This window comes from Apis mellifera, linkage group LG5 (assembly GCF_003254395.2).
Source record: "Apis mellifera strain DH4 linkage group LG5, Amel_HAv3.1, whole genome shotgun sequence".
Classification (NCBI taxonomy): Eukaryota; Metazoa; Arthropoda; class Insecta; order Hymenoptera; family Apidae; genus Apis; species Apis mellifera.
Genome location: NC_037642.1, coordinates 12149217 through 12163885, shown reverse-complemented (window position 1 = coordinate 12163885; position 14669 = coordinate 12149217). Strand labels below are relative to the sequence as shown.

At 35.0% G+C, this 14669-nt stretch overlaps 1 protein-coding gene and 1 non-coding gene across 5 annotated transcripts in view; one reads left to right on the top strand and one right to left on the bottom strand.

The window, feature by feature from the left end:
- The window catches only part of nAChRa3 (nicotinic acetylcholine receptor alpha3 subunit), a 78971-nt gene that overhangs the window by 33029 nt on the left and 31273 nt on the right, over positions 1-14669 (bottom strand). Inside the window, exon 1 of one of the 4 annotated variants that reach the window (XM_016912062.2) lies at positions 11963-12259. The exons of the other annotated variants lie outside the window; for them this stretch is intronic. The gene's annotated coding sequence lies outside the window, so the exon portion shown is untranslated. Of the gene's footprint in view, positions 1-11962; positions 12260-14669 lie in introns of those variants that run through there. 4 annotated transcript variants of the gene reach the window in all.
- On the top strand, positions 11331-11404 carry TRNAN-GUU. Its single transcript has one exon. It is a non-coding gene; the product is annotated as a tRNA-Asn (tRNA).

The following is a 14669-nucleotide window of genomic DNA, read 5'->3' as shown; positions in this document are numbered from 1 at the left end:
ATATATAAACTTAAACTTAAACGATTTTATTACACTTATACTATCGCGAAGAAGAAAGATGGAAAGAGTAAAAGGAAAATTATCTCTGAATTTAATCGATCTATTTCTTTTGTATTTCTCGATTCTTTTGCAATATTTCTTTTGCAAAATAGAAAAGATTCTTTGAAATATTTCTGAATCAACATCTCTTGAGAATAATTTGGATTTATTTTTTTTTGAAAAGATTCTTTCTCTTCGATTTGTTTTATTATTATGCTACGAAATAAAGATATTATTACATTATAAATATTATAAAAATATAAATTCAAGATGATTCGTTTATTTAATATAAATGGTGCTTTATTTTATTTCATAATATTTAGGCGAAATATATTTTATATATATTTATTTGTAAATTAAATAAAGTTTCGGGAATTGATATTTTAATTTTATTAATATCAATAGCAGCAGCATTTATAGGTTATGTTTTACCTTGAGGACAAATATCGTATTGAGAAGCAACAGTTATTATTAATAATTTATTATCAACAATTCCTTATATTGCAGATATAATTGTATTACATTAATTTGAAGTAGATTTTTATCCTCTACATTTCATTTTACCTTTAGCAATTTTATTTATAATTATTTCATATTTATTTGCATTACACTTAACTGAATCATCAAACCTTATAGGTTCAAATAATTACAAAATTTAATTTCATATTTTTCAATTTATTAGAATTTTATATTATATTTTATTAATTTTCAATTTCCATATTATTTAAGTGATCCAGATCTCAGAAGAATAATTTGGAATTTGTTTTCTCTTCTTCTTTGTTTTATTATTACATGGAATAGGTGCCTTATCTTTCTCGTGCCTATTCGCGGGCCAATCCGCACGATTCGAGGATACGCGAGAGTACGAGATACGCGCAAATATGGGCGAAGAAGCGCGGAGATGGAAGGGGCGGTGAAAACACGGGCGGTTGGAAGAAGGAGGAAGAAGGGAAAGGTAGGTAAGGCAGGAGCGAACGAACGGTCGGTCGGTTGGTTGGTTGGTCGGTCGGTCGGTTCGCAAGTAGGTCGCATCTCACGGCTCAATATCACCGAATACTCTTTTGTGTCCTCTTCTAAATTGGGTTACGAGGGTGCCGCAGCCGTTAGCTGCTCGCTGCGGCTTCTTCTTGCATCGAGCCACCCAGAATTTCAATATGCCAATTTTTCCCCTTTCCCCGTCTCTCCCCAGTGTGTACATTGCCCTTTCCTCCTCGCGAGCCGCGACTCCCTGGAATACCTGATCGAGCTGCACTTGAAAAATATCCTCGAAACGCGCGAATCCAGACGCTCCAGAGCGATCAGACGGTATCGTTTATTCCCAAGCGGGATATTAATATATCCGTTGAGCATCTTTCATTCTAAACTCTTGAAACGGATGCATCGAAAATGTCGGTTCGGGTGAAATGCTATATCGTTCTATGTTTATTGAATATAATGAATATACGAACAAGTGATATTTTTGTACATCAACTTTTCCACCTCTGGAATTATAAATTTATAGAAATCGTGTAAAAGTGATGCGAATAAGAAAGGAGGAGGTAATTTTATTATGATTCAGAAATAAAATACAATGTATGTATATACGAGTAATTTAATATTAATTTTTTTAGGTATCTCTTTCGATTAGATTTTTTTCCAAAAATTTTTCAATATATTAATCGTATAATTGTGTATAAAATATTCCAAAAATTAAATACAATACGAGTAAATTTTTATATTTCAATTCGAATTTTCAAAAAACGAATATAAGATATATATTCAGAAACGAAAAATTAATATTATCCTTAATCCTACTATTTTTTTATTCCGTGGAGAAATTTGATATTAATCCGCGAAAATTTATTAAACACGTGACGCACGAATAAGAAAAATCCTCTTTCATTTTACAACGGTCGCCAAAAGTGGGTGCAAAAAGGCCGAGGATCGAATGATCAGTCGGAGACACTCTCGTCAATGATTCAGAGGGATCGCGGTACCGGTGGTTCTCTTTATTTCGGGACGTGATACTTCGATCCGACGAAACTCATTAAAATAAGATTCCATTTGACGGATAGAAGAAGGGATGGGATGGAATGGAAGGATGGATCGCATGGAAGAGAGCAGTCGGAGAACCTTCCCCCTCCCCCATGTTGAAATTGAATTTGACGATGCGTCATGCTCATGGAATTTCCGTGAACGAGAATTAATTGGAAACGAATCGATCCGACTCTGAACGCAGACGTTTCTACCCGTCTCCATATTTGCAAGTTAAAGTTCGCACGACTAATTGTACACGGGGCGTTCTCCCTTCCTTCCCCCACTTCACCATCCATGCTTGTCGGAAACCGCGTTTTCCGACGATCGAATTTACCTTTTCGTTCGACCGTATGTGAATCGTGATCGGTCGATTCGACAGAGAGGAATGTTTCGTCGAAATGTTCGACCGATGGTAATGTGGATCGTTTTTATGGTTTCCATCTGTATCTATACGTTGTAAAGAAATTGTATCGTGTTAATTTGTGGCTCACGAGTTAAACGAGTTGAAGGAGGAGATTGTATTCGGAAGAGTATGGTAATAATGTTACGTGATAATCCTTTCGTTCGATCGATTCTGATACGTGCGAGTTATGGTGATTGATCGATTCGACAGGGAGAAATGTTTCGTCGAAATGTTCGACCGATGGTAATTTGAATCGTTTCTGGTTTCAATCGTGTCTACGTGTCATAAAGGGAAATATCGTGTTAATTCCGTGGCTCATGGGTTGAAACGAGTTGAAAAGAAATTAGAGGGGATTGCGTTCGAAAGATAATAATATTACGTGATACCGAAAAAATTTTTCCATTCGATCGATTCGACAGGGAGAAATGTTCGACCGATGGTAATTTGGATCGTAATTATGGTTTCAATCGTATCTACGTATCGTAAAGAAAAATATCGAGTTAATTGATTGGCTCACGAGTTAACGAGTTGAAAAGAAGCGAAAAGACGAAGAGAAGATAATAATACTATAGAAAAAAATCCTTTCGTTCGTTCGATCGATTCTTACACATGTATAATCGATCGATGATAATTTGGATTTCAATCTACGTGTCTACGTGTCATAGAGGGAAATATCGAGTTAATTCTCACGAGTTAACGAGTTGAAAGGAAGTTAGATCGATTCGACAGGGGGAAGGAAATGTTCGATCGATGGTAATTCTGGTTTCAATCTATATGTCTATATATCGCAAAGAAAAATAATATCGAGTTAATTCGTAATCCACGAGTTAACGAGTTGAAAAGAGGAAATTGTATTCAGAGCAAACTGTAATAATATTACCGCGACACTGAAAAACCAGTTTTCACTCCATATTTTACGAAGATGCGCACGCTTTCATTCGAGACACCTTTCATTTCTTTTTTTCTTTCCTTTTTTTTAACCCGTTGGCGATGTTTTTGTACGGTCCCGTGTATATCTCCCTTTTTGCATTTTCAACCTGTGCGGCCTCTGTACCACGGATTTCAATTCCTTCGCATCTTACCGACCGTTCTTTCAACGTACTTAGGGAAAAGGGAAAATATAAGTAGGTATTCGCGTTATTCGAGAAGCCTCTTCAAACTCGAAATCGTTTCCTTCAAAATTTATACGGCAAACGATAATAATGCAGGACATCCTTCGAATCGCCAATATTGAAAGCGGATCATGCATTGTTCGAGATATGGGATCTCAACGCGAGAGATTCAAAGTAAGACGCGTTGTGAAAGGCGTTCGCCACACGGATAATCGATTTGAATCATCGACCGTACCGACCGTGCTAAAACAAATGGAACAAAATTTTTCAGGGGAACGTAAATCTCCTGCTCGTGTGCGCGGAATGGAGAAACGATTCTACATCCTGAGAGATTAAAAAAGTACGAGTGCCCGAATATTCTTTTTGTTTTTTTTTTTTTAAATAGTAAAATAAATTTCAACAAAACCGAGCAAAAATGATTTAAATTCATCCGTTGTATAAGAAATATTTAAAGAAATGTATAAATAAAATATTTCCTAAATATATTTTCACAAAATTTATTTATCTATTATTTGCACGTATAAAATAAATCAAACGGATGATAATAAAAATTATAATAAAACAAAATATTTTTTTTTAGATAAATATAAATAATAAAATTAGAATTAGAATAATTAATTTTTATTACGAAAAGAACGAAATATATATACGCAGAGAGAACGAATAAAAATTCAGAAGTGAGAGATAAATTTCGGTAGTAAGAAAACCTAAGAATATAGTCGAACAGGAATAGTTGGTGCGGTGGAACACGCTGCGAGGCATGCGAAGAAGAAAAACGAGATTTTCGCCGTCCCGACCGAGCACTTTTCTCGTTTACAACAATAAGAGAGGTGGCGTTAGAGTCCTCGAAACTTGCGACTCGTTCGCGAGCAGAAAATCTACCGCGGCGCTTTTGTCACCGAAACGCGATCCACTTTTAAGGATGCAAAAAATATATTCCTCTTTTTATTATTTCCTTTATTTCATTTACATTCCTTACACTTCGAAAAAGGAAAAAAAATACGTATCTGCGCACACTTGACGAGAGAAGTTTTTGAAAAATTTTTTCTTTAAATATTCACAAGACTATTTTGGGAATATATTTTCTTCTCATATAAGTTCAAAATATGCATACTCTCCAAATTCTCTAAGATACGTTAATAATTGATCAAGAAAATATGAGTGTCAAATATAGATGGAAATATAACATGGTGAATATTTTAAATCTCCGGCCCTATATCTCGACTCGTTTGACTCTTTCCATCCGGGATTATTGCGAGACGATTGCCATAAGATGTCGCTAAAAAATTCCCCTTCGTCGAAACTCGGCACAGATATCAGAAACTGCATTAAGAAACGCGACCGGCTTTCTCAAGGGATGGAAATAAAGAAAGCGAATAAATGTTAACGAGCAACCTGTCGTACTTCGTTTCTAGACGAATTTCGAACACAACGCATTATCCAAAGTTCAAAGAAAGTTTCACTTCGAAAAAGCACGCATCCATATTTCCTGTCCCGCGTTGCATTATTCCTTCCCCATGGCGAAATGGATTTTCACTTCTTACCGGTGATAAGGATTTGATATCAAATATTTACAACGAGACGAAGCTCGGGTCGCACGCGTCACGTTCAACTGACGATAGGACGAGAAGGTTAGAAACTTTCAATCGTGTAACAAACGCACCATCAAATCGAATCTTGTTTTCTCCTTTCTCGAATCGACTTTCGATGCTCACTCAAATTGTTCATTCATTGCTTTCTTAATAATAAAGAATCGAAAGAACGAGAATTACAAATAATATTTCGTAAGGAATAATCGTATCGGGATAATATTGATGAATGGAAAAGAATTCTTTTATTAGAAATTATAATTTTCGAATATTTATTAAATAATTAATTAAATAAGATAGAAATATTCGACTCTTATTCCTATCGATTATATAAAATGTGCAAAAAGTATCGATAATTTCCGAGAGTAAATATCGAACCTAACCTAACTATCGTTCGAATCCAATTTTCGAACTAAACGATGATATCCCACCAAATTTCAATTTTAAAACTTTAATCACGAAAAAAAACAATGAAAATGTAACCGAGGTAAAAATTGAGGGAGGGAAAAAAAGAAAAATAAATCTACATGTGGTTGAAAATAATCCAACTAAGAATGTAAACGATATAATCGCGATGAAACGTAGAACGAGTGGTGTCGCCCCCATCGCGGGAAAGGTCATTCATTCCGCGAGGATTACTTCATTCCTCGACTTTCGAGGCGCACACGACGAATTCCACGACGTTCCGTGTCCGTTCAATTGAAAATCCCAATAGGTCCGTAGCGCCCATCGACACCGAGAACGTATTCGAAGATCCTCCCCCTTAACCTATTCCTTGCCCCGTCCCAGTCTCCATGATTCCGCCCTGGAATCCGAAGGCCATTCTGAACATGCACACACGTGCATCTATGCCTCGATCCAATAAACGAGCACCCAGTCAATTGTGTATGTTAAAATATTCCGCGTGCCCAGCTTTCATAGATAAGGATAAGGATAAATGCGAATAGTCAGTTTGACATATGGTAAATGAATTTTACATTTGACAATTTTTTGAACTGATTATTAAAAACACATAAATTCTCTCAGAAAATATGCTAAGAGTTTTAATAAAAATTATGGAAATTTATTATTTCAATCGTATATCTTATAAATAATTGTTAACACTACTATTATTAAATATTAAGAATGGAATGCTTAAAACTTTCATGATACAAAATTTCGAAACAAGAAATTTTTTGTGATAAATTGAAAAAAAAGTGTATCTTAATTTTGATAATAATAAAAAATTTTATTATATAAATAATAATCAATCAATTCAAATTCCGTTTTAAAAATAACAAAAGACCTAACCTCCATCAATTTCTTTTACCCTGAACGCTTTCAAATATTTCTTTCCTAGAATTTTTCTTCCCTTCACAAACATTATATAATTCCTTAGCTTCCATCAATCTGTACTATCTTCATAAATTCAATAGAACATCATTAATTTCCACAACTATCCACAAATATCACAACAAACACAATAATTCACTCGTTTCGCGTCACGCTCTCCTTCGAAACACATGTACGTCGTATTTAACCTTTACAGTGCTACCAATACCAGAATAAAAGGATTATTAATTGGCAATTGATACGGTTCGTTTGTTCGTTCGTTCGCAACTTGATCGACGAGAACCAATTGCTCGTGGAGAACGGCCCTGACAGATTCAGGAAATTTGCCAAACGTTCAGGAATCGGCAAGCTGTGACTGGGGAAAGTGACGAATGCCAGGCAAATGGCGTCGCCAGCGACGTTTAATTGAACGATATTTGCCGAACGCGTGTAATCACCTGTTGCACCGATAGGAGGCGCGCTCTAATAGTGACTAGACGAAATAAATTTTCATCAGATGGGAAGGAGGCTTTGAGGTTATGTTTGTGTTTATAAGACGAATTCTAAATCGCGAAGGAAAGTATATAACGTGACGTTCATAATACGAAAGAGATGAGAATTAATTGATTTTGGCTTGACATTGCAGGAGTCGATAAGACCCGTATCGTTCGATTGAATATTAATGGGGAAAAATTTATTCGATCTAATTACGTGACTCGTTCATGGAATAAAAATTCGAGAGAAGTAAACAACATATTTTAAAGTATATCTAATTTGACTTATTTATCAAAATATATTTAATTTATTTTTCTATCACAACTTTTACACTTCGAATTAATTTTTTCTTTTTTAATTTATAACCATCATTAACATTATAGTTACCTCAGTCCTACCACTTGTTCAGATCTAAAATCTCACTAAAGAAGACTAAATTTCTGGAAACGATTCCTCTATGCAAAACAATTTCAATGAGAATTGCGAAGGAATTAGAAAAAGGCGTGGTGGACAAGAGTAGGTAAAGCACGTTTCTGTTGCTAGAGTAGACATTAAAGGGAGTATTTCTTAATTAGCGGCTCGCCTCGAAAAACGAGGTGTCTCGAGCCAAGTCAGCCGCTCCCTCGATGTGCCAAGCCTTTTACCATCTTCTCGTAGATCACGATTTGCTTTAAGTGCTTAAGTTCCCTAAGGTCGATGGTAAGGGACGAGAAGCTCGTTCGAACTCGTTGTCACAGGTACGTGTTCATGTTAATCACGTGATTTACGATCTTAATGAAGAAATACAAATACTATATATATAAATTATAATATTCTCAAACAATATAATAAAAAAAAAAATAAGTGAATGAGAAGAGAGACAAGGAGTAAAATATAAAATTGTCAAACTTTTTTTTTTCTAATCAGAAATATTATTACAGAATAGTTTTTTGATTTTACTTTGATGTAAAAAAACAACATTGATTAACATTCATTTATCCACGTGAAACCAAGTTTACCATTTATCAAATTTTCGAATGTCGATAGCATTCGAAGTACGATATTTAGCTTCTTAGAGGAACAGTATTTAACCGAGCTCGAATTTCTAAATGGTTCTGATCAGAATTCCTGTATCAAGTAAACGAATCAAATACCACGAGTAAATGTATTAAGATAGCGGTCCACTAACCAAGTGAACGGAGATACATTTACCGGTCATCAGGAAATAAATTGCTCGGGTTACGGAAATTGCGAGATTCCTAGTCTTCTCGGCATAACGTGTAGTACATTAGACCAGATCTATCGGTAATGTAAGAAACTTCTTGATCTGTCGATTTCGCTTGTCAGGAAATCGTGTGAAGTTAGTTCTAAACTTGATTTTTACTCGTACCATCGTAATCGTGTCGATAAATTAACAAACTTACCACTTGATGATGCTTGATTATATGTAATAAAAAATATTTATATATATATATATATATATTGGCGAACGAAAATATTATCGATTCGTGAAAAAAACGTGAATTTTCAAACATCGATATCGCAATGGAGAATCATATTTCAACGAATTGAAATCGATAAAAGAATGGGTTAAAACGGATACGATAATGAAAATCCATCCTTTCAATATCTCTCTGGATGGATATCGATGGTGGAGGGAAAGTACGGAGGGGAGGAGGGGAGAAAAAAAAAAAAATTGCCGGGGAACGAGAAACGACGAGTCGTGTCGGGGAGGAAAATGGAATGCAGCAGCTTTGTATTCAATTGTTTCGTCTAAATTTGTTTCCGACAAAAAAAAAAAAAGTTACTTCGCCGAACTCGTTGAAAAAGCAAAAACTAAAAGGAAAATAAAGAAAGGAAAAGAAGAAAAAAAAGAAAGAAAAGTGAAAAAGTGACTTCCAATTCTAGCTAATTCAATAATTTTTTATAGAGAAAAAAAAAAAAAAAAGAGAGAAGAATATAAAAAAGAATTTAATAGGATTAAATAGCTAAAGAGTATAAAGAAAAAAAAAAAATCGAAAATCAAAGTATAATTATGGGAATATACTCGTACTTCCGCACGGCGCGTACACACGGCGGTATCGACTTCCGGTTTTATTTCCTCTTTCGAGTCTCGTTTTCTCTCTTTCTTTTTTTTTTTTTTTTTTCCCTCCCCCTCCTCCCATCATTCCATTTTCGGCCTCATGGGTCGTCGATTGCTCGGCAATTTTGCATATCGGGCGCTGCAGGCTATTATTTGAGCGTCGACACCGAAAAGCTCGTTTTTCCAGACTCTCAATGATGGACAATCGATCAGTCGCCCGCGAAACCGTCGATGTGACGAACCGTGAAACTTCCTTTCATAAACACTCGTTATTCTTTTCGCTCTTCCCGTTAGTTACACACGAAACGAGCATTCTCTCTCTCTCTCTCTCTCTCTCTCTCTCTCTCTCTCTCTCTCTCTCTTTCTTTCCCTCCTCGTTTTAAACAAGCATTTTCTCTCCGCTTGAATTTTTTTTCGAGCGTCGACTTTTTTCGATCGATAAAGTAGAGATCGAGATGAAATGTAATAATTCCATAATGCGTACGATGTTACCGAGAGAGTAAACAGAGAGGAAAGGTAGAAACAGATAAGATAGGAATATATCGGATGGGATCTCGTCTTTGAATTTAGGAAAAGTGCTAGGGGAAAAAAAAAAATATCGGTGTGCACTTTTTTTTTTTTTTTTTCTTTTTCAGTCGAATACTAGGAGTTATATACAATAAGGTCGTGCTGACGTGCTGGAGATAAGGAGGCCCCGATTGGGTGGAGAGATCGCGTGCTCGACAGAATACGGGGCCACGAAACGTAATGTTATCGGGGGCCGCACAACAGCTGCACTAAATTTTTTTTCGCCGACAGTTCTACTTTTCGAACGATAAGTTTGTGGCCCCCGGTGTTCAACCTGGTGTGATCCCAACCCGATGCCCTTATTAGAATAAATATCACGCGTTTCGTATAAATTATAAACATACTTGTGATAATTTTGCACTTAATAGGATATATACAAGATAACGAATTTATTTAAGCCATTTTAATTTTAATGGAATATTTAAGTAATATTTATATTTTGTACCGCGATTTTATTTATATTTCTCCCTTTTTTTAACGTTTCGTATTCTCGCAAAGATTTTTAGAGATTTTTAGAAAGTTTCGTATTTATTTATTAACACCGCAGATATGCAGGTAGTGGTAAAAGCTTGGGTCAAAGGTTGTACAGTTGTTGTTATCGAATTCGCCGAATTCTAATATAGCCACTTCCCGCTCGGTAAATGTGTTATTAATGAATTTATTAAGGTTATTGAATTTGCACGTGAAATTTATGCGCGTACCGAATTCCGATTCCGTCGGAACCAATTGTACACAGTCAAATCCACTTGCACTTATTAATACACGTTTCCCTATTAAAATGAAAAGCTTCAATTTGATAATTTGGGATATTCCAATAATTTTCTACCCGAAGATTTGACGGAAATATAATTATTGATAATTGGTTAATGCGCACGTTTGAACATAACCTTAAAATGGGGGAAATTAAGAAATAAATAATTTATGATAAAATACATTCAGAGATATGAGAATATCTGTATTGCGTATTATTTAAAAATTTAAAAATTTTAAATTTTTATTTTTTTTATTCGATTTAAAAATTTCGAGTAACAATTTATACATTCCAAAAATAAATTTGGAAATTTAACAGAAGAAGAAGAAGAAGAAATTACGCAGAGATAAAAATGTTAGCTTGCCGTAAGAGAGGAAGAAAGAAATTGTCCAGAAGTATAATCTGTTGATGGATTTTCTGATTACATAAATGTTCCACGTAGCGCGAACGCTAGCAAAGCTGTATATTTGTGTATAATATTCTCGATAATTCCTTCCAACGATTTCCTTCCGGCCATCTTTTGTGCATCCTTTCGCATTAGAAAACGTTTCCGCTTATTTCATTTAAAGAGGGCTAAGTAATATAGGGAAATAAAAATATGTAGAAAATAATTGGCCATTTTACTAGGCTAGTAATTTTTCTCTGATAATTGACGACGATTAACCGGTAAATTTATGCAATTATTTATATTTTATATTAGAATTAAAAAACATCGAAGAAAATATTATTTCAAAATTTGTTAACGCTCTTCCTGTTTTGATTAAAATTTTTCTTAATTATTCGTTATAGAAGATGTTCGTAATATGATAAGTCAATTGGATTTTGAATCATTTAATAGAACGTGAAAAATTCGATAAAAATAATGATACTGTAAAAAAAAAGTATTAAATAAATGATTATGTTTTTCGTGCAAATATCAATTTGAAGTTGGAACGGAAAAGATGCTTGGATGTATGAATGGACATTGAACTGGAGAATACCAACAGCCTCCGTGGCGCAATCGGTTAGCGCGTTCGGCTGTTAACCGAAAGGTTGGTGGTTCGAGCCCACCCGGGGGCGGTTTATTTTATTTTTTTTTATTAAATAATTTAAACATTATAATGTATTCTTCCAATTAAACGTCATACGATACAATGATTATTTGCATTTATTATAAATTTTATAAATTTTAACAGATTCTCATTCGATATGCAGACATGTATACGTATATCTAAATATTGTTTTATATTATAGTACGATAAAATGGAAAAGAGAATGTTTTATAAATTCTTTTTTTGTTTTTTGCATTGGCATATTACATAAATTTGAATGTTTAATATTTATATTCATATTTAAAAATTTTTTTATATGATTTATAAAAATGAATTTTTTTACTGCAAATTTTATGTAATTAAATTTTGAAAAAAATATCAAAACAAACAAAGGTTAGAAAAATAATAATAAGTAATAAACAAAAAATATTTTAGCTTTTTATTTAAATATAAATTGTTATCAAATGATAAAATTATTTAATTATTTAGTGATATTATTTACAGCATTTTTGCACGAATAAAAAATAAAAATTTTTTAATGGCATTGGTATCCATATATCCATATATCCATAAATAGTTCTCTTACCATCCACTAGATGTCCACGAGGAGCTAACTGTTCTCGCGTATGAAGTTAGATGACCGAGGTAATATCTTGAACAGGAAAATTGCACTCGATAGTCATTCAGTAGGAGTACTACTGATCGATTTAGCAGATGATGATTGTCGGAGATGATTCCTGATTAAACTCCACTCCCTGACTTCCATTTTGCAACGACGGTTGTCAGTGGAATTTTCTGATGCTAAATCACTATTTTTTTTTTTCCATTCTGGTGCACGTAATTAGAAGTAAATAATCATTTAACAAAAAATAACAACTTTTTATGTACAACGAGATGAAAAATGTTACTTTTATTACGAATTTATATTTAGTTAAATAAGATTATTTATTAAAATGTGTATTAAATATTCTACACTGATCATTTTTTAAGAAGAATACCATACGATCCATTAACTATACATATAAACTGTCAAAAGAGATGTACGAGCAACAAAAATTCTTCGAAATTCGTTAATGAGAAAAAGACAGCGTATAAGTCTCGTGATCGATCGATGTTCGAAATGATGCAAAAGCAGCTTCTCGACAATCTCGAGCATCGCAAAATAATGTATCAAATTCGTCGCGATCCGCGAATTCGTCGCCACACTATTACGAGTTATAGTGTGCACCTTCCCGACCTCATTCAACTTTGAACTGCGTCGAGAACGACGGTGTACAAGGCACAAACATCTGCCACTGGCGCGTGTTGAAACTCTGTTTTACTCGACTCCCACCACCATCCCCTCCGCTATCCCCACTTCAATTCATTTGTATCCCCACCTCGTATCGCTGTTTCTCTGTGATAAACCCGTGGATCGAGAGAAACACGTGCGTATCGTGCATTCGTGGTGTATTGAAAAATGGAAAATAACGAGGAAAAAAAGAAAAAAGAGAAGGGAGTCATAGTATAGAGATAGTATCGTTGACAGAGCGTTAAGTGGAAGTGCACAGGTTTCGAAAATGCGAATAAAGACCCGATTATCCGGGATTCGAGGGCGGATTTTCAGGTGTAGATTAGGAAATTGGTTCGGGACCGAGATGAGGAGATATGATGGAGATTGGGGAGAGAGTGGGGAGCGACCGCCATATTGGAATATTAGGCTTAGGGAAGTGAATAGTTCAAGTGGGAGAGAGAGAGAGAGAGAAAGACAGAGACTGGCGAAATGGTCGTCTAGCAACCAGAGAATCCTTCTCTGATTTTGTGCAATTTGATCGGCTTTCGGGAATTCTTTCTTCTTTCTAAGAGATAAAAAAAGGATAGTTTTTAAATCGAGAAATTTAAATTAGAAAGAACGAAATTTAAATCTATCTATAAAATATGGAAACTTAGAGAGAGATAGACGAGACTGAAATATAAAAATACTACAAGAAAAATTAAAAAAAAATTCTTTTCACGATGGATCGAAAAATAAAGCGAAAATTAATTGGCAAAAAATTCGTCCAAGCCATTAACCTCGACGTCGATCGATACTAACCAACGCTTTATTTTCGAAGCGTAAATTTTTCGGCGGGAAAACGCCGATAAATAGTTAAACAAAGGAAAATACACGCGAAAACGAAAAATTTTCGTGACGAAATAAAAATCGGACCAATCAAGGTGACGGTGTTCGTGAGAAGCATATAATATTTTCCGCCAACCAGAATGGAAGAAACCTCTCATCGTTTCGCGATACTCTCTTCAAATATATCGGAGAGAGAGAGAGAGAGAGAGGCGACTCTATCCTCGAACCTTTCGTCCGTTCTCACGAGGAAAGCTCCTCGAGGCCATGCGGTTGGCCGAGGTAATTCCCCTGAAACGTTGCTTCCACGTTGCTCGACCGTAAGTTCGATCAACTTACTCGCCTGGTTTACTCCTCTCTCTCTCTTTCTTACCGATCGAGAAAAAAAGTCGAGATATTCGATTTCTACGTTCGGCGCGAGAACTCGTCAAACTGCTTCAAGTATTTTGTGCGTTCGTTATCGTTATCGATCGATTACGATAATCTGCAAAAAAAAAAAAAGAAAATTTTAAAAATTTTATTAATTTTCGTCGTTTTCTTCTTGGTTTGAGCCAAGAATCCAAATTCTCCTTTTCGACGTCTAATTTTTCGAAAGATGTCTCGAACAACTTCGGATTATCGACTCGACAACACGATCATCTTGCAAATTCCAAATTTTTCTCTATCTTATTATTGGACGAAGAATGAGAATTTTGTTATAAGAAAGAATGATGATATATAATTGGAATTTCGATCTTTGGTGTAGATCAAGTTGGTGGTAACAGTTCGACGAGGAAACGATAATTCAGGCGGCGTTTCCTCGAAGATGATTTTAATCGCGTCTCCGGATCCCACCGGCCTCCGGGATCGAGCCCCATTATCGCAAATTAGTAACTGCCCCGCTTCAAAGTTGCTTTCAAAACAAGCCGCGAGTGGCGCTTATTGTACTGGGCCGGCCCATCTCCCGGGGTCGTTGTCTTAATTTCGTTCCAGTTTCTTTGTGCCCGGCATGCAGGAACTAATTATCGATACTTGGCAAGTCTCCAAGCTCTCGACAATACGCCATTATATATATATATATATATTCTTGTAAATTTATTACGCGAAGAGAGAGAGAAAGAGAGAGAAGGAAATATCGAAGGATCTTTCTTTCTTTTTTATTTTATTTTAACGGAAGGAAAATGGCGGAGGAAAGGAGAGGGGAGTAAATAAACGG